Genomic DNA, 6,365 nt, shown 5'->3' with positions numbered 1-6,365 from the left:
AAAGACAGCTATTCTACTTCTTGTGGAAGGGCTCGAAGTCGCTTGTGAGACGCTCTATATGCTGCCAACAACTGTTAAAGGGTGGGCTAGGGATGCCTTGGCTTTTGATGCGCAGACATGCGCTGCGGTTGAGGCATCTGGATGGTGAACGGGTGTGGTCTTCGCTGGTGAAACGAATGTTTTCCAAGTTCACTAGTTTCGGTGGACGGGAAACCTGGTTCTATCGTAGATCGAAGTTGGGTACATGGTTTACAGAGTGTCGAAAGGCACTCCTGCTATTCCGTCGCTCGGGCAATGCCTGCGGTGGTGGTTCCACCGCATTCTTTTATAGAGGGCTTGTAGAGGCGGAATGTGACGATACCTTAGGGGAAACCCTAGGTCTCGACAATAATTAGCTGGTCAGTCTGTTCCAACGTACATTCGGCCGAAGACCCTGGACAACTTTCAGAAGTCTCTAGCATGGCAGTGCTACCGCGAAGCCTTATCTGTTTGGGACAAGCTCATAAGGCATGGTGGCCACGGCCCTTCGACCAGTCCAAAATGCGGGCGGGATAGGGAAACCGTCCCGCACGCTATTGTTCAGTGTTCGGAGGTATCAGACGTGTGGGTTTATGCTGAACAACTGTTGTCAAGTGCAGGAAGAGTACAGCTATCGACTGAGTCAATAGTAAAAATTGACCCGCCGGATTTCCTCTCGAAAGAAGGTAAGAATTGTTTTCTCAATGTAGTAGCAATTACGAGAGAAGTGATTTGGAAGACGAGGCTGAAAGGGTTAAAGTCAGGCATCTTCATTTCTGGCTCTGAATTGGGAATTATTTCACCTTTCACCTGAAAAGGGAAATAGAGCTTGAGAGAAAATGCCTGTCTGCGAAAATATTTGATAATCGATGAAAGAATGTTTCACGAATGTTGCATATGAATGGCACCTCATGAATGCGACGCAAGGCGAGTCTCAGGCATCAGTGGTGAGGCGGGGCTCGTGGGGTCCGAGCTGAACCCACCTTCCCACTCTATCCGTAATGTCTTCCGGTCAGTGTTATCATAATTTTATATTTGTTAAAAACATTTTAAAATTCACTTTTGTGTAACTATCATTTGTTAATCTAACCCCAAAAATCAGATTGTGATGTCTCCCTCTATGTTGTTCCCTTGTGGGAAATAAAAAATCACCTTTTCTCTCAGCTCTTTGCAAACGATGATGTACCTGGTAAGCCATACAATGCTTTGTAAGGTGTACCAAGCCATAGTGCTTTCTTCTGTGTTGTATGAAGTGAAATCTGGCCAGTCTATAAAGCTCAAGCAGGCAAGTTACATGAGACAGCTACGACAAATCATGAACATTACTCTCTTTAACAAGATCAGGAAGGAAAAGATTCTAGGGTGTGCTGGCCTGCTTCTTATGATGGAAATCCTCATTGATAAAACTTTTGTTGGTTTGGGTATGTACATAGGATGGACAACAACAAACTCCCAAGACAAATCCTTTACTCCCAACTATGCAAAGGAAAAAGAAAGCAGGGAAAACCTAGACAGAGATTCAAAGATACTGTAAAATGGAATATGAAATGGGAAGGAATTGACCATAATAAATGGCAAACCCAGGCAAGAAAGCGACTGGTATGGAGAAAGCTTATCAAGTCACGCCCATGACAACTGACTACAGAATAAGATGAATATTCTTTCCTACTCTAGGCACAAGGCCCAAAACCTTTTGGTGGGGAGGGAACTAGTCGATTAGATCGATTCCAGTACACAACTGGTACTTAATTTATCAACCTCGAAAGGATGAAAGGCAAAGTCGACCTCGGCGGAATTTAAACTCAGAACTGAAAGACAGACAAAATACCGCTAAGTATTTCGCCCGGCGTGCGAACGTTTCTGGCAGCTCGCCATCTTAGACTGAGATGAATATTGCAAATGATGGAATAAATATTTTGCCAACTGGCGAATTACAATGTGGTACTCCATACTCTGTCTGAGTTATGTAATGAATCGATCAATCGGCGGGATTCTGGTTTAAATACCCCATACAACCCCTCATAAATTTTTTGTAACTTTTGGAATTTAAGGAAATTTTTGCAAGTTTATGTTCTACACACTGCAATACATACACTTGTGCAAAAAAGGAGAAATTATAAAAAAATTTTCACACCTGCCACCTCTCTCCCCTTCAATCCTAAAATTTCTACTCTTTCTCAAAATGTTTTTAAAATCAAAGTTTAAAATACGGACAGTCTGAATCTATCATTCATTTCTGTTTATAATTGGAAAATAAATTTTGAGATCTAAATTCAAAAAAGTTTAAAATATTCGTGCATACGCATGACCTTCATGGATTCTGAATCGAAGCATACCATTAAAACAAAATTTTGCATCAACATATGAATTTCCATGTGTAGAACATGTATTTGCAAAATTTTTCTGAAAAATTCCCAAACATTAAAATGTTATAAGGGGTTATATGTGGTGCCTAAACAAGAATTTATCTAATCAATAAATGAATGAATGAATAAATCAATCGTTATGATTGTTAGTGTGTATGTTCTCTTCTGTTTTTAATTATTTAAAATATTCTCCTGAGAAAGGAGCTGGGTTCTAACAAACGTACAAATCTCCATCATTGGAATGTAGTTAACAAAATCAATGTCACATTTTAAACTTGAGAGAAGTCTCACATATTTTTACTGTTCTACTCACAAACATCAAATACCTTCGAAATAAAAAGAAGTGAAATATATCATCATCATTTAACATCCATTGTCCATGCTAGCATGAGTTGGACAGTTTGACGAGGGCTGGAAAGCTGCACCAGACTCCAGTCTCATTTGGCATGGTTTTTACAGTTCAAGGCAATTCCTAATGCCAACCACTCCAAGAGTGTAATGGGCGCTATTATGTGCCACTGGGATGGGTGCCATTTGTATGACAACCAAATCTGTCATGACTGCAATTTTGCTCAACTTGATGGGACTTCCAGCAAGTGTGTTTATAGGCTTTGCTAATTATGATTCTTCCCAAAAATAACGATATTGGTCTCAACACAGTAAACAAATTCAAAATCTGGAGGAAATTGCTTTTATTACAAATATCACACAAGTAAGTTATTTCAACAGCGGTTAGTTGTGTTAATATAAAATGCAGTGTGGGCAGGCTGTTGTCACACACTGTTATGTCTCCTGTCCAATGTGAATACATTTACAGTTATAGATGAGGATTTTCATACCAAGAAATTGGACAGTAAACCATATCCGTTCATGTTGTAAGAGGTAATTAAAAGAAGTTGTCATCATTAAAAATTCAATCAGCAGTAAAAGACTACCTCAGAAAGGTAACCACGAATGGCTTGGTTGATATCATGTGTAAAGTTCACAAAGCTTAACCCACCTTATTTCATGAAGAACTGTTTGATGTTGTTTAAGAATTTCCACATTGATACAGTTTTACTTCAGTAAGAATACATACAGCTTTGAGAGAATGATTTACCACAAATATCAGTGATACAGTTTCTATCCTCTGTGAACACCTTTGTGTATTCTTAAATTACTACTTTTAGAGAATGTCTTCCTACAAATATTACATTTATATGGCTTTTCTCCTGTATGAATATATTTGTGTTTAGGCTAAGAATCAATTTGGAAGAATGATTTACCACAGATATCACACTGGTATGACGCCTCTCCAATATGTATGCTTTTGTGTATGTTAAGAGAATATATTCACTGAATCATTTACTACACACATAACAGTAATGTGGCTTCTACACTGTATGAATAAGTTTGTGTTTTCCTAACTCACGACTTTTATAGACTGAGTTACCACAAATATCACAGCAATAAGGTTTCTCTCTTGTACGAATATGTTTGTGTTATTAAGGAATGCCTATCAGAGAATGATTTGCTGCAGATATCACATTTATGTGGCTTCTCACATCATGAACATGTTTGTGAGAAATGAGATTACTATCTCTAGGGAAGGACTTACTACAGATATCCTATATGGATTAGTTTGTGAATGGTTAAGGAAGTATTTAAAAAGAATGATTTACCACTGATATCACACTGATATGGCTTCTCTCCTGTATGAATGTGGTGGTGTTTCTCTAAGTTACCACTTCCAGTAAATGATTTACCACAGATATGGCTTCTCTCCTATATGGATTCGTTTGTGTTTAGTTAAGTCATGACTTTGAGGGAATGATTTACCACAGATATCACAGCAATATGGCTTTTCTCCTGTATGAATACAGTTGTGAGTAATTAAGTAATGAAACTGAAAGAATGATTTACCACAATACCACAGCGATTTTGTGTCTCTCATGTATGAATATGTTTGTGTGCAGTTAGGCGTCCATTCTCAGTGAATGATTTGCCACAGATATCACATTCTGTCCTGTATGAACACATTGGTGAGACACAGCTTCTCTCCTGTATGAATTCGCTTGTGAAAATAAAAAGCACTCCCTTGAGAGAATGATTTACCACAAACATCACAGTGATATGACTTCTCTCCTGTACGAATACATTTGTGTATAGTTAATTCACTATTCGTACAGAATGATTTACCACAGATATCACAGTTATATGGTTTCTCTCCTGTATGAATACGTTTGTGTGTAGTTAGGTGTCCACTCTGAGATAATGATTTACCACAGACATCACACCAGTACGGTATCTCTCCTGTACGAATATGTTTATGTTTAATTAGGTTACCGTTCTGGGAGAATGACTTTTCACAGATAGTTCAGTCATATAATGGTTTTGCTGTATCTAGGCATGTCTTCAGGAAAGAATCAATTCCTTAAGCTTTTGACGGTTTTACAATTTTTTACTTATCAAATCAAAATATGTCTCTATTATATATTTCTTGTTCATTTTGTTTCTACTGTTTATTCTTTTTGAATTTTTTCAGCTGCTGTATTTCTGTCCAAAGATACTTTTATCTAAGAACTCATATGAAAATTTATTCACGTTTAATTAGCAAACAATTCATTTTGAATACACTCCAGATTATGTGAGAAATTTTGCTAATAATATCAGTGTAGAGCAAATACGTCACTGGAATTTTATGAATTTATAGACACAGTGCTAGATATCTCTTCCATATAGCATTTACATTCAGTCTTTAAACGATGGAAAGTTTTGAAGGTGCATCTTCTGTTAGTCCAATATCATCTATGATTCTGAAATAAGGAAGAAACATCAGTTTAAAATATAGACTACTTGAAAAACAAAGATTCAATAGAGAGAAATTTATAACATTTATATAGAGATTAATTGCAGAAACAAATATTTACCTTGACGACTGAACATCTTAAGTTACTAAAATTTACACAACAGAAGCATACACATTTGCCAACTAGAGCTACACTTTCACATTGTGTTTACATTTGAAAGTATTACATTACATTACAATAGAGACGTAATACTGAAATAGTGTAAGAGATAAGAGATTGCTCTGAGCTCATATTAGGCAAGAAGTTGGAAATTTATTTGGCCCATGACACTGCGTGGACCTTGGCTTTTGTATTTGACACCTGTTGCTTTAAGTATTTTATTTCGATTTATGTATATATGTATGTATGACCCAATTGAGGGAGACCTCTACATGGTAGCTAGACCTGGTAGAAATAGCAGCCAAATATCCCTCACAACACCATACTGTCTTAATCCGACAATTCTGCCTATTATGTAGTTTGAATGAGAAACTGTAACTAAAGATTAAGATTATTAACCCCAAACTTGGACAGTGTTAAGTAGTGGAGATGTTTGGCGATTGTATGTGGTAGTTACTTTTGACTGTTTCTTCTCAATAAGGATAATTGATCAATAATGAATCTTAACACAATATATGAAAACAACTTCAAGTGGAATCGGACATCATAAGAGAGACAGAGAGAGGACAGAAGAGAGACAGCATAGCAACGGTTTTGGCTGACTATCATCCTGTACTCCCCTTGTTGCTAGCGAAATAGTATGTGCCACGTTTCTTTTAATGACAGAACAAACAGGACAAAAAGATTACAAAAATAGCGATTCTCATTTTGAAACTAACAATTTTGAAAATCTTTTTAGATTACAGAATGCCCCACGGTCTCATGTATCCATGTTTAAAATTTCAGCGCAATCGGATGAACAACACTCGAGTTGTAAATGCACAAACAGACAGTCAGAATGGATTTTATATATTAGATATATGTATGTATGTGTATATATATGTATGTATGTGTGTATATATATATATATATATATATATGCATATGTTTATATATGTATCATCATCATCATCATTTAACGTCCGCTTTCCATGCTAGCATGGGTTGGACGATTTGACTGAGGACTGGTGAAACCGGATGGCAACACCAGGCT

This window comes from Octopus bimaculoides, chromosome 28 (genome assembly GCF_001194135.2).
Source record: "Octopus bimaculoides isolate UCB-OBI-ISO-001 chromosome 28, ASM119413v2, whole genome shotgun sequence".
Classification (NCBI taxonomy): Eukaryota; Metazoa; Mollusca; class Cephalopoda; order Octopoda; family Octopodidae; genus Octopus; species Octopus bimaculoides.
Note: the sequence above shows the minus strand (reverse complement) of the source record.